This window comes from Canis lupus, chromosome 14, assembly GCF_048164855.1.
Source record: "Canis lupus baileyi chromosome 14, mCanLup2.hap1, whole genome shotgun sequence".
Taxonomy (NCBI): domain Eukaryota; kingdom Metazoa; phylum Chordata; class Mammalia; order Carnivora; family Canidae; genus Canis; species Canis lupus.
In genome coordinates this window covers 38,146,429-38,158,465 of record NC_132851.1, presented here as the reverse complement: position 1 = coordinate 38,158,465, position 12,037 = coordinate 38,146,429, and the positions used below count along the sequence as shown (strand labels likewise).

Below are 12,037 nucleotides of genomic sequence, written 5' to 3'. Positions count from 1 at the left end.
TCCACCGATTTAACGGTTCCCCCTTATGTGTCGGCGGCCTTCTGCGCTGTCGGGCTGGCGCTGGTTCCTGGAGGGTGGCGCGCCGCAGCCCGTGGACGCAGGCCCGAGGCTGTCAGCGGGGCCCGTGCTCGGTGCGCATCAGTGATGGCTCCGCTCCCAGGGCAGCCGCCCCAGCCTGGGCTGGTTCTGCTTTTCCCTCGGCCGCGCTGACCAGCAGCATTCGGGGTGCTAGGAGCGAAGTCCGCAGGGTCCCTGAGTGTCGGCGCGAGCTGGGCTCCTGCTGGCCCCGGGGTGGGGGGTGCTGCTTGAGGTTCTGAGCCCCTGAGAGGCTGAGCCCTGCCTCTCCTGACGCCCGCGCTCCGGAGGCTTGAGCTACCTTCCCGTTCCCCCCGATGGCTTGAGGGTACTGGGGGGTCATGCGTTATGTAAACATGCTAGAGCATCAGCACAGCCCCACGGATACACGGACACGTTGCCCCCCCGGCCTGTGCCTCCTGCCCGACTGCTCCCCCCGCGCCCTGGCCCTCAGGGTCCTCCTCTCTTGCAGGGCCCATCCCCTTCTCCTACGGGGCTCTCCCTTGACCCTACACACAAGCGCTCTCTCCCTCCTCCAACCGCTGGGGGCTGATTGTGGAAAGCACAGATACTTGGTGCATATGTTTTATACTCGTATGTTCATGTCGATACCCCCTTCTGAGCGCTTACTGTATGCCTTTCCTTTCCTAGGCACTGGGGCACGGTTCTGTCTCTGGAGCAGCAAGGTGGTAAAGTGCCCTCACAGAGCTGGGCGTCCAACCTGCAGGGGGGCGGGCTGGGGGCTGGGGTGTAGACGAGGAGCAAGCGGTAGGCTGGTCCTGCAGTGGGTGAGGAGGGTCTGGGGCAGTCCTCTTGGAGGGGCTGCATGGAAGTCAGCAGGGGGCTACCCTGGACTTGGGCCCAGGTCTCTGGGTCTCTGGGTCTCTGCCCGGCGCCCCTCCCACTTCTCAGGAGGCAGGGCAGCCTGCAGCCCCAGGGAGGGAGGGGCTGGCTGATGATGGAGGTCTTGAGCCCTTTGGGCTCCCCCTGGGCCGCGAGGAACTTGGAGCAGACGCCAGGGAGAATGTGGGCCCTGACCCTGCCGGGAGAGTCTTGTCCCTTGGAGGCCTCACCCAGCCGCCCCTGAGAGCACTATGGAACCACAAAGCCCTCAACTGAAGGCCTGGAGTTCCACCTGGCTCAAGGGTTCACAGGGACAGACAAGCTCCTTCCCAGCCTCCCTTCCTGGCCCACCTGTCGGTGGTGGGTTACTCCCAATTCCAGGGATTTGCTGGCGATCTGCTGAAGAGGAAGCTGGGCATTGGATGTCTGGATTCCCATTGGGAAGTCACCCACGTCCACTCTTGTCCATCACAGCCCCGTGCCGCCCCAGGCTCTGCTTGCAGACTTGTCCCTTCCTACTCACCCCTTGGATCCAGCTGGGTCCTATCTGGGGACCTGGGTCCACCTGGGTCCTATTTGAGGTCCTATCTGGAGACTTAGGTCCAGCTGGGTCTTACCTGGGGTCCTATCTGGGGACCTGGGTCCAGCTGGGTCCTACTTGGGGTCCTATCTGGGGACCTGGGTCCAGCTGGGTCCTACTTGGGGTCCCATCTGGGGACATGGGTCCAGCTGGGTCCTACCTGGGGTCCTATTTGAGGACGTGGGCAGGACCAGGAGTTAGGAAGGGGGGCTGGTGGGCAGCGGTGGCCACCCCAGGCCCCATCTCCGCAGCTACCCAGGGACTGCCGCACATACCGAACCAGTAACCCAAGGCCCACGTGGAGGTCATCCTGATCGTGTGCACCTGCAGTGGAATATTGCTCTTCCCGGAGGCCCAGTCTTTCGTCCTAACCCACCCCCTCACTCAGCCTCCCTGAGATAATGACCAGGACACAAGGCCTCGCCCTGCAGCCCGGCTGTGGCAGCGACTCTGCTCTGGGGCTGCTATCTGCTCTGGCAGCTCTGAGCCCAAATTACCCAGCAAACGGAGACGGATGGCAGGGCCTTCCTGGGCTTAAATTGCTCCTCCACTCGGCGCTGGCGGTGTCTCCTCTCCCGGTGATCATTGAAAAACACTTTTCTTCCCCATAATGGCCCAATTCACGAGCTTCCTGATAGGAACCAAAGATGTATATCTAATAACAGATTAATGGGACAGGGGGGAGATGGCAGCCAGCAGAGGGTGGGCCCAGCACGACGGAGGGCTAAGGGAGGGAGGGCACAGGGCCCTGCTACGGAGCTTCCCCACCCCTGCAGCCCTGGTGACTCTCCCAGGAAGGCTCCGTAGAGGAGCTTAAGCAGCAAATGGACGGACAATGGATTTACAGAGCTTATCTGTTTTCCTCCTGGCTTTGTTTGTCTCTACAGAAATAGAGGCACAAATAAGAGAAATTATTCCAAAGTCACACAGTAGGTGAGACGTGCCATGGTGTCGGGTCCCGCACCGTGTTGATGATGGCGGTGATGGTTGTGATGACAATGGTGGTGGAATTAATAATGACAGCGTTTATTGGGACACACTGAAGCTCCATGAGGCTGTGCAAGTCCAGTTCCCCTCTAGCCCTCTTCGTCCTCACCATGCAGGAAAGGACACTAAGGCCTAACATGCAATGTGTCACTGTACGCAGCTGTTTCTAGAAGACCTGGGGCTTGCATAGCTCCCAGTATTAAAAACAACAATAATAACATAATAGGATGATAGTGGTGATGGCGGTGATGAGGATGGCAACGGCAGTGATGTGACGATGGCTATGATGGCGATGGTTATGACAATGTGGAGGTGGGATCAATGATGATGGTGATGGTGATGACTGTCATGGTGGCGGCGGTGATGATGGTGATGGTGATGGTGGTGGTGATAATGATGGGGATGGGGGTGGTCATGGTGATGATGATTAGGGTGGTGGCAGTGGCAATGATGATGATGGCAGTGGTAGTGATGGTGGTGATGGTGATGGTGGTTGTCACGGTAATCGTGGAGATGACAGTGGTAGTGGTATTAGCAATGAGAGCACTGATGGAGCCCTAGGACCAAGCAGTGTCCCGAATGCCCAACACTCTCCATCTCACGGCATCCCCACAACCACTCTGGCAGGTGTGCGCTGTTAGTAACTCCATTCTCTAGGCGGAGAAAAAGAACACGTGTCCCTTGGTCCTGAGCTGCAGCCAGGATTGATGCCCCACTGTATAACTCTGAAGCCCGCCTCCCCCCAGGGCTCCCCTTGCCACCCCCAAGTGGGTGAGGGCTCCCAGCAGCCCCCCGTGAGCTCCCCACTCGTGGTGTTTCGGTGCCTCTCATCACAATCCCTGGCAGCCAGCGCTGTACGTCTGCTAATTACATGTTTTATTGTCTCGCTTGCCATTAAATATTGTCTGCGCCCACCATTAAGCAAATCTACCTCCTTCGTGGATCTATCCTCTCCGGAATGCCTGCACACAGCCCTTGGGGTTTGCAGCCAGCCGGCCAGCCAGGGTCTCAGCCTTGGGGCCGCCCTCCTCTGTGTCCTCCCGCTGAGTCCTCGGCTGCCCCCAGTGCTGGTGTCACTGCCCCCACAGCAGTCACGGCACCATCCGGAAACCTACAGATCCCGCCCTCCGCCCAGGCCCCCAACTGCCCAGGCCTCGGTTGCTCCACGGCTGGGTGGTGGGCCTCCAGCCTCCTCTAGTCTCTTGACCCTTCGACCTTCTCTGAGTCCCCCCAGCCCTGGCTTTGCTTCCTCCCCCTCCCAAGCTGGGGCCCTCCCTGCACTCCGGCCCAAATCAGATATTGGTCATCACCTTCCTTCGGTCCGGCCTCCCATTGCACCTGCTGGAAACCCAACCAGATGCACCCGCTGGTCTGCTTCTCCGCTCCCGCCCCCGGCCCGCTGCTGGCCCCCTGGAGGGCGTCTGCATCTGTGCCGTGCCGGCTCTCCCACCCCACGGAGCCCTGCACCCCCCGACACCTCTCCTGGCCCCCCGCCTGCTTGGAGCAGCCGTGCTGAATCCTTACCTAATGCCAAAATTTCAGCAGCTTCCGTCGGAGACTTGCATCCCACAGCATTGTCTCCGCTTCCCGGAGACGCCCCCAGATGTCCGCCTAGACACAACCTCACGGTGGGAGGTCATTGTGTCCTCTGGGCTCTGGCCTCAGGTCCTAGCCACAGTTTTCAAAAGTCTACTAATGTCTAGGGAGGACTCCTGCTTGGTACAACGGCGAAACCTCGCACAGATGGAGACTTTTCGTGTCTCAGGTCCTCCCTCCAGGGAGAGCCTGCGCCCAGGGCATCAAACCGCACACACCGCTCCTCACCTAAGAAGCCCCGAGGCCGCGGCGGTCCGGGAGTGAGTGAGCCGCATCTTTTTGGTTGCTCTCTGCTGCTTCCTTGTGGGACGTGCCACCACTCCAGTGGGTGGGGCCAGGTCTCCTCCACGCCTCCCGAGAGCCTGTGGGGACGGACAGAGGCAAACCTGTGACATTGGTGCCCTGTTCCAGACATCCCCCCACCACCCTGCAAGGCTGGAGCTCTCGTCCTCAAAGCAACAGGGCCTCATGCTTAGGACCCAGTACCCTGCCCCCATCCCAGCATCCTACTCACGGAGCCCCAAATGTGCCTTCTGGCCCAGGCCACCCGGCCCTGCCTGGGCCCTCCTCCTGCCAGGGCACCAGGCTTCCCTTCCCAGCAGCCACAGGCCTCCTCTTCCTCACCATGCACCTCACCTCTCATGTCTCACCGACACTCTCAGACCCCAGATCCCTGTGCACCCCGGATCCCAGGTGCTGGCCTTGAGCCCCTGCAGCCCACAGCCTCAACCAGCTAGATCCGCTGCCTGTGACCTGAGCTTCCCGGTGCTTCAGACGTGCAGCGCCGCGGGGCTCCCTGGGTGGGCCCGGCTCATCCTCCCTGGGCTCCTGCGTGCCTGCAAGAGTGCCCAGCCGTGCAATGGGCGGTCAGGTCAGCAACCTCCCCATGTAAGTCCCACTGGGGTCGGCACACCTGGTGGACAGGTGGACTGAAGCCCACCCACACCCAGGAATGCCCGGACAGCCGGGAGTTTAGACCCAGCAAAGTGGGGAACAGGGAGCCTCTGTGAGGTACTTTTATCTTTTTCATACCACTATTTTTTTTAATTACTAAGTCAATATTTGTTCAATGCAGAACACTTGGGAAACAAACAATGGAAGGGAAAAAATTGCCCGTAATTGCACAGCACGGAGGTAACCCCCAGCAACTGTGGGCTTTCTTCTTTCCTCCTCCCACCTTCCTGTCTTTCTTCTCTCACTGTGCCCCAAACAGGATCCTTGTGTGTGTGCACGAGACACAAGTGAGCATGCACACACACGCACGAACATGCATGTGCACACACGAACCCACACATGTACTCATGAGCACACGCCCTCCTCCCCGCACTGGGCTCGCCCCCTCCCCGGGCCCCACTCTGCTGACAGGGGCATGCGTGGCCCAGAGCACAGCCTCGCCACACCCCACGCGCTCCCGCCTTAGCAACCGATTGGTTCTCTGTCCCCATGACGCCTTGGGCCCAGGGGCTCTCTGGCTTGGAGCCTGGGGTCAGGGTCAGGGTTGGTGCTGCTGCGGGCGCACCGAGGGGCCGTCTCCGTGGTTCCCTAGTGAGCGACCACTGCACGCAGGCAAGGTGAGGTCGCCACAACACACACCTTTGAACACACGGCCCCGTGCGTGGCCTCGCCTGCGTCTTGAGGTGAAATCCCTGCCCACGGACTCGCAAGATATAACGGAGCACGTGGTCCTGGGTGGGGTGGGGGGGCTTCGGGCCGTGCGGGCCCCATCGGAAAGGCTGATGTCAGCCGCACTTTCACGGAGTGGGGGGGTGGGGGGTTGGCACACGCACCTAACACCACCCGGCGCGGTGCTTCCGCTGTGCACATGGTTGTGCCCTGTTCTTGCTCGCTCGCGGCCTTCCGCCGATGAGAGCAGACGCCTTGGTCCGCGCGCTGAGCATTTCTGCGACCTCGTGTGTGGCTCCGGCTCAGACCCGCGTCTGCCTCTGCCGGGCGCGCTCTAACTTATTCACGGGGAGGGTTTATGCCTTCGCTCACGTCAGACCCTGTCTAAACAGGTGGGGAACTACTGTCCTGGCTCGTGCTCGGCTCTGAATGGCGCTGCAGCTCTCACCTGAGCAACGAGGTTTGCGTTTCAATGTAGTCGCGGCCACTAACGACGCGTGGCTCTGCTGACGGGCGAGACCCCCGCGCGGAGGGCAGGTGCTCCCCGGCCGGTTGGTGGGGGGAGGGCCGGGCCGGCCACGGAGCGAGCTCGCGCACCCGGGCCCCACGCGTCCACCGCAATCTGGCCGAACTCTAGGAAGGCCGACTTTAATATCTATCTTTATAACGTTTCTCAAACAGTGCGAACGCCCTCCCTTCTAACTTTGATTTACTTGTTTTTTTTTTTTTTTCCCTCTTTGGAAAAGCCAAGAGGCAGACGTTCCAATTCATTAAACCTCCTACATGTGCTTTAAATTTCATTTTCAAGATAAAATCCAAAAGGCTACACGCAGAAATCAGAGCACACACCGATTAAAACGTACTTTCCCTGTCCACTCCTTTCTGCAGCTTCCTGGATTTTTAACTCCTCCGATCCCGGAGATTTTTGGATTAATTAATTCTCCAGGCGAGGGCGGGCAGCATTCCTTCCCTTGAGGCCTGTCCTTGGTGTGTGGATGGCCTCTAGGCCCCGTGTCCTCACGCGGGCGTCCTGGTCGCCTCTTCTGACAAAGACACGGTTCACAGCAGGTCAGGACCCCCAGTGACCTCATTCTACCTCAATCTCCTCTTTAAAGGCCCATCTCCACGTCCCCCTGTGGGCCTCTGGGAGCTGGGACCCCAACGTGTGAATGTCAACCCATCACAGCACACAATTGACATTTTCAGATGCAAGAAACCTCCCTATGACTTTATTATAATTTTTTCTAGAATTTTTTTTTACTATATGTAAATACAAACCCGAAAAGTTTCAAGTGTTTTGCTCTCTCGTTAAACCAAGCAGGAGCTGTTGTTTGAAGTGTCTCCGGGGCCTACAGGAGGGTTTCCAGGGCGCAGCAGCAGCAGCAGCAGCAGCCGTGGTCAGATCCGCACCGTCACTCGGGGAGGGTCACTGTGCGCCCAGGGCCCGGGTGCCCACGTCCGTAACAGGGGGAGGGGGGGCTGGCCCGGCCAAGCGGGGGCTGTTGTGCAATGAGCCGGGGAGGTGCACGAAGCCACTGGTTTGCTGCCACCTAGGAGCACAGCAGACGCTGTTTCCTTTCCTAAATTAGAAGCTTTAAATTTTCCCCTACATCTTCACTTTCAAATGCATACTCATTAAAAACAAACAGTGCAGACTGGAGGAAAGAGCAGGAGAGTGTGCGCAGACGCTCAGGCGGCCGCATGACAGCCGCTCGGGGCCCGGCGTGACCTGGGCCCCCTCCGCCCGTCTCTGGCTGAATCCCAGAACCCAGATTCACAAGGAGGAAGGAGCCACAAGGGGGAAGAGGCCTGGGCTGAGCGGAACCCCACCCCCCCAGACCAACTCACGTCAACGGGAAAATAAACTTAATGTGCCGCGCCATGGAGCCCGGGTGTCCTTGTTATCTCTGTGATCTGACCCTGCTGACACCCAGAAGTGTTTCTCAGCACCCTCTGCTCCATGACTTCTTTTTTTTATGTGGCAGGTGTGCCATTCGTGGGAAATGACGGCTCCCAAGTACGTGTGTCAGCTACAGAAGTGTCACAGACGGTCCATTGCACGACGGCGGGAGCCGCGGGGCTCAAACCCAGAGCCAGGACCTGGGTGGCCATCCGGGCACCGCTGGCCGTGGTCCTCGGGTCTCTTCCCTCTGTTGCACGTTTCCAGGCCTCTGTATTCCTCTATTTGTATTCTTCGTGTTTGGTGTTTTACTTCCTCGTTTGCCTGGAGCATCCCCTCACGTCGACTCCGAGGAAGTCCAGCGGAAGGCGGGCTTTGCATGTCCCTCCGTCCCCCTTGGCGTCTGATCGCGGGTTTGCGCCCCGCAGGGCTGCGGGCTGGGCCCACACGTGGTAAGCGGTCCGCCAGAAGGCCCACACCAGCCGGGGATTCCTCTCCTTCCTGATGAGTGTTTACCTTCCCTCTGAAAGTTTTTAGGATTTCTTTTCATCCTAGGTGTTATGCATTTTTATGGTAATTTGCCTTCTGTCATCGTTTCCCCAGCTTCTTTGGCCTCTTCTTGCAGGAGGCCAGGGTGTGAAGGGTGTCCTCCCCTCGGTGCTGCAGCTCCCCCCGCCCCACCCCCTGTCCACGTGCTCTGGCCGGTGCCCCCCTGCTCGGCACCTAACTCCAGCCTCTGTCCCCTCTGGGTCCTCTGACACTTACCTCCTCTGATTTCTCGTCCTGTGCAGCTTCCCGAGGGGACGCCTCGGATTTCAGACTCTAACTGCTCACCCTGCCTGCCTGACCATTCCCTTCCAGAGCACGCTGGTGTCTTATTTTATGGATATAATACCTCCTCAGACATCCCTGAGTATGTTAATTGGAGTATTTTTAGAGGACTTTTCACTTAATTTGTTCTGTTTCTTCTGGCTTTTTCTTTTTCTTTTTCCTTTTTTTTTTTTTTTTAATGTATTTGTCTTCATCTTTCTCTTCGGCGCTGCTGGCTTTCCTCGTGGGCCCGGCAGTCCCTGGCCGTCCACTCTCGTGTGGGAAGCACGATGAAGGGGCCGGGGTACCTTCCTCAGGTGCTGGTCAGCACTTGCTTTTCTGCTCGGCCTCCCCTGGCTCATGCTTCCCACCTTGGGCTCTGAAGAGCAGGAAGACAGGGCAGCTACGAGATTCTTCTGGAGTGAGGGGGCTGGGAGCCCCTGTGTCAGAAGGGCAAGAGTTTCATGGTGGGGCCTGCCCCAGCTCTGGCCTTCCCCGTGGGGCTGATCCCGAGGCTTTGGCCACCAGCTGCCAGGCTGAGTCTGCAGGATGGCATCTCCGCCCGCGCTCTGACCCCGTTGGTGGGAAGGCGGGGGACTCCCCTGCAGGATGGCCCCAGCTGCAGCTCCCCATAACCTCTCTTCCCAGCCTGGCTCCTGGCCCCAGACCACCCACGCCCGCCGCCTCTGGGACCTGGGCGCCTGGAGTTCCCGTGGGCAGAACCCTGGCTGCAGGGCTGCTGCCAGGATCCAGACTCCAGCTTCCTCCCGCTTCTCCTGTTTTATAGGTCAGCTCACATCCCTCTGCTTTCTGTCTCCTGGAATTTATTAAAATCTCTTAGTCATTGTTGTGAGGATTAAAATGCAATTATGTATGCAAAGCACATCTTACAGTACCTGGCACATAAGGAGGGCTGGATAAATGTTAGCAATTATTATCACAGTTGGTTAAGTGATTTCCCCGAGATGGTGAGACTCTCCCTTCAAGGAGCCCACGGTGGAGACAGACAAAGACACAAGCAACCACCGATAATGATTCCCCCCACCCGGACCTGGTGTGTTCGTGTGTGGCTTGGTCATTCCTCACAACCCGCAGGAAAAGTGGGGAATGCAAGCTCACCTTTCCACCCACCGCCGGGGCTTGCAGACTCGACCTCGCTTCCAGATGGGGTCACAGGCAAGGGAGGAAGAGGCTGCTTCAGCTTAGGAGGTTCACAGATTCCTGGTCGGGCTTTGGACAGGCAAGGCAGGTGGGGCACAGGCATCCTCTGGAGGGCCTCTCGGCCGAGGCTGTCTTCGATTGTCTCAAAGTCCAGAGTCACAAGCAGCACTCAGGGGGTGCGACAGAGTCTAAGAGGTGCCCACGGTCTCTGCATCGCGGCGCTCATGCTTTTGTGGGCTATCCTGTCCTGAGTGTGGGCCAAAACATGACTTGCTTCTAACAGATACAATACAGCACAAGCGATGGGGTGTCATGCCCGTGACTGTGTTACATAACATAATCAACAGCCCTTACTAGCTTGGTGAAGGAAGCAGTCATGTGAGGAGAGCCCACACAGCAAGGACTTGTCAGCATCTTCTAGAAACTGCAGGCAGCCTTTAGGAACTGGGGGTGGCCTCCACCAAATAGCCAGCGAGAAGCCAGGGTCATACAACCATAAGGGAGTGGACTATGCCAACATCCTGAGTGAGCATGGAAGGGGACTCATCCCAGGTCGAGCCTGCAGATGAGAACACAGCTCTGTCAACACTCCAAAAGCAGCCTATGAGACCCAGAGCAGAGGGACCAGCTAAGCTGTGCCTGGGCTCCATCCTGACCCCTAGAAATTATGATAATACATGTGTGTTGCATCAGGCTGTTCAATTTGTGGTCATTCATTACACAGCCATAGACAACTAATACACTATGCACCTTGTAATGTGCTGGACCGTGAAATACCACAGGGCCCACTGAGGGGTCCTCTCCCTGGAAGAACAGCATGCAACTAGAGAAGTGAGCATCCTGAGCAGTGGTGCAGGCACCAGCCTGACAGGTGGGCTGTTTGTACCACAGGGTGCAGTAGTCCCTGCAGGCTAACTCACCGGCCCTGCTCTCCCATGAGGAATCATTGAGCAAAGGCTCAGGCAGGCGGCCAAGGGAGAGGGGACAGCACCCACTCACTCTGCCCTCCAGAACACCTTCCTTTTGCCCTACCTGAACAGATGGGGGACTGTGCTCCCTGGAGGACCCTATTTTGCACACAGGGCCATTGGAGCTGATACAACTGAGATCCGAGATAAGTGACTATGTTCTGCTGGTCCCATCTCATGGCCCACAAGGCAGGCTCTGGCTCCCACTGGGCACTCAACCCAGCCCCAGGCTACGTGCTCATCACTGAAAACTGCATGCATGATGAACTTGCCTAAACTTCACAATAGCCTCGTGAAATAGGAATTGAGGGGGAAACAGAAACATGGAAAAGTTTGATCACTTGCTCAAGGTTGCATGGCTGTGATAAGGGAGCCAGGATTGGAACCCTGCTTCCAGAGCCTGGAAGCTTAGTCTCTGCACTGTGCTCCTCTACGTCTTACCATCACCCAGACCTAGGCCCACACTGGTTCTGTGACTCTGGGCAAGTTCCTAACCACTTTGAGCTTTAGCCTACTAATCCAAAAAGTGAGTGCTGTACTAATATCTACCTTTTCCCGTTAAGATAAACGTGGCACCTGGTGGTGTTCAATCAGTGTGAACTCACCTCACAGCACGTCTCTGGTGGAGACATAGCAGGAGACACTGTTCCGAGTGCTCCCAGAAAACATGCTCCTGTGCACTGGAATGCAGACAGCTGCCTCCCCCAGTGGAAGTGTAAGCCTAGGCACACAGGAAAGATAAAGAGCTAGGCTAGGGCCAAACAGATCAGTTTTATGCCCAATGGCAACCTTGGGAAAGTCACTTAAACTCTGACCTTCCACTGATTCATCCCTCCAATGGAAATACTGTAATCCCCTCCATGTGGTTGCTGGGACCACTCATAGAACACTGAATCTGGGGCACTCAGAGCAAGGCCTGGCCCAGGGGAAGGTCATTCTTAGGAGCAGCTGAGCTCTCAGGCTTCCATGCCCTGGGGAGGAAGCATGGACCTCCAGTGACCCTGAGCAACACTACCATTACCTTCTTATTCTTTGACGTTCAGTTGTATGGCAATTCACGCCACCAGATTTTTCGGTGCTCTTATTAGGTTTCAGGCCAGTATTGGTTTTTCCAAGGAAAACCGACAATTGAGGTGCCACCCCATAGGCCTTTCCTGGGGAAGCTCAGAGTGTAAGGCAGGCAGGGTTGGGGAGGGTGAGCACAAACCCTCAGTGTGCACATACCATATGTCAGAAAATTTGCTGTTTTTGTCTTCGTGGCAACACGTTGATTTGTGTAAAATTAGCTGTGTTTTATAGACGGAGAAATTGAAGTTCAATGAACCTAAGGAATTTGCTCAAGGTCACGCAGACGGAGAATTTTCTCCCCAAAGACTGCATTCAAATAACCATAAATCAGGGAGAAAATGATAATTATCAAAGCTATTTAAATAAGACAAGTCACTTGGCCTCTGAGTCTTTTATCTTTATTGGCTAAATGCCTTGAGAAAAACC

At 57.2% G+C, this 12,037-nt stretch overlaps 1 long non-coding RNA gene across 1 annotated transcript; it reads right to left on the bottom strand.

Annotated features, from left to right (window-relative positions):
* Positions 1-478: 478 nt before the first annotated feature.
* LOC140603440 (uncharacterized) lies at positions 479-10,077 on the bottom strand. The gene is made up of 3 exons (XR_012006426.1): positions 9,534-10,077; positions 4,010-4,443; positions 479-2,129 (listed from the first exon to the last, which is right to left on the bottom strand). It is a non-coding gene; the product is annotated as an uncharacterized lncRNA (long non-coding RNA).
* Positions 10,078-12,037: the final 1,960 nt, after the last annotated feature.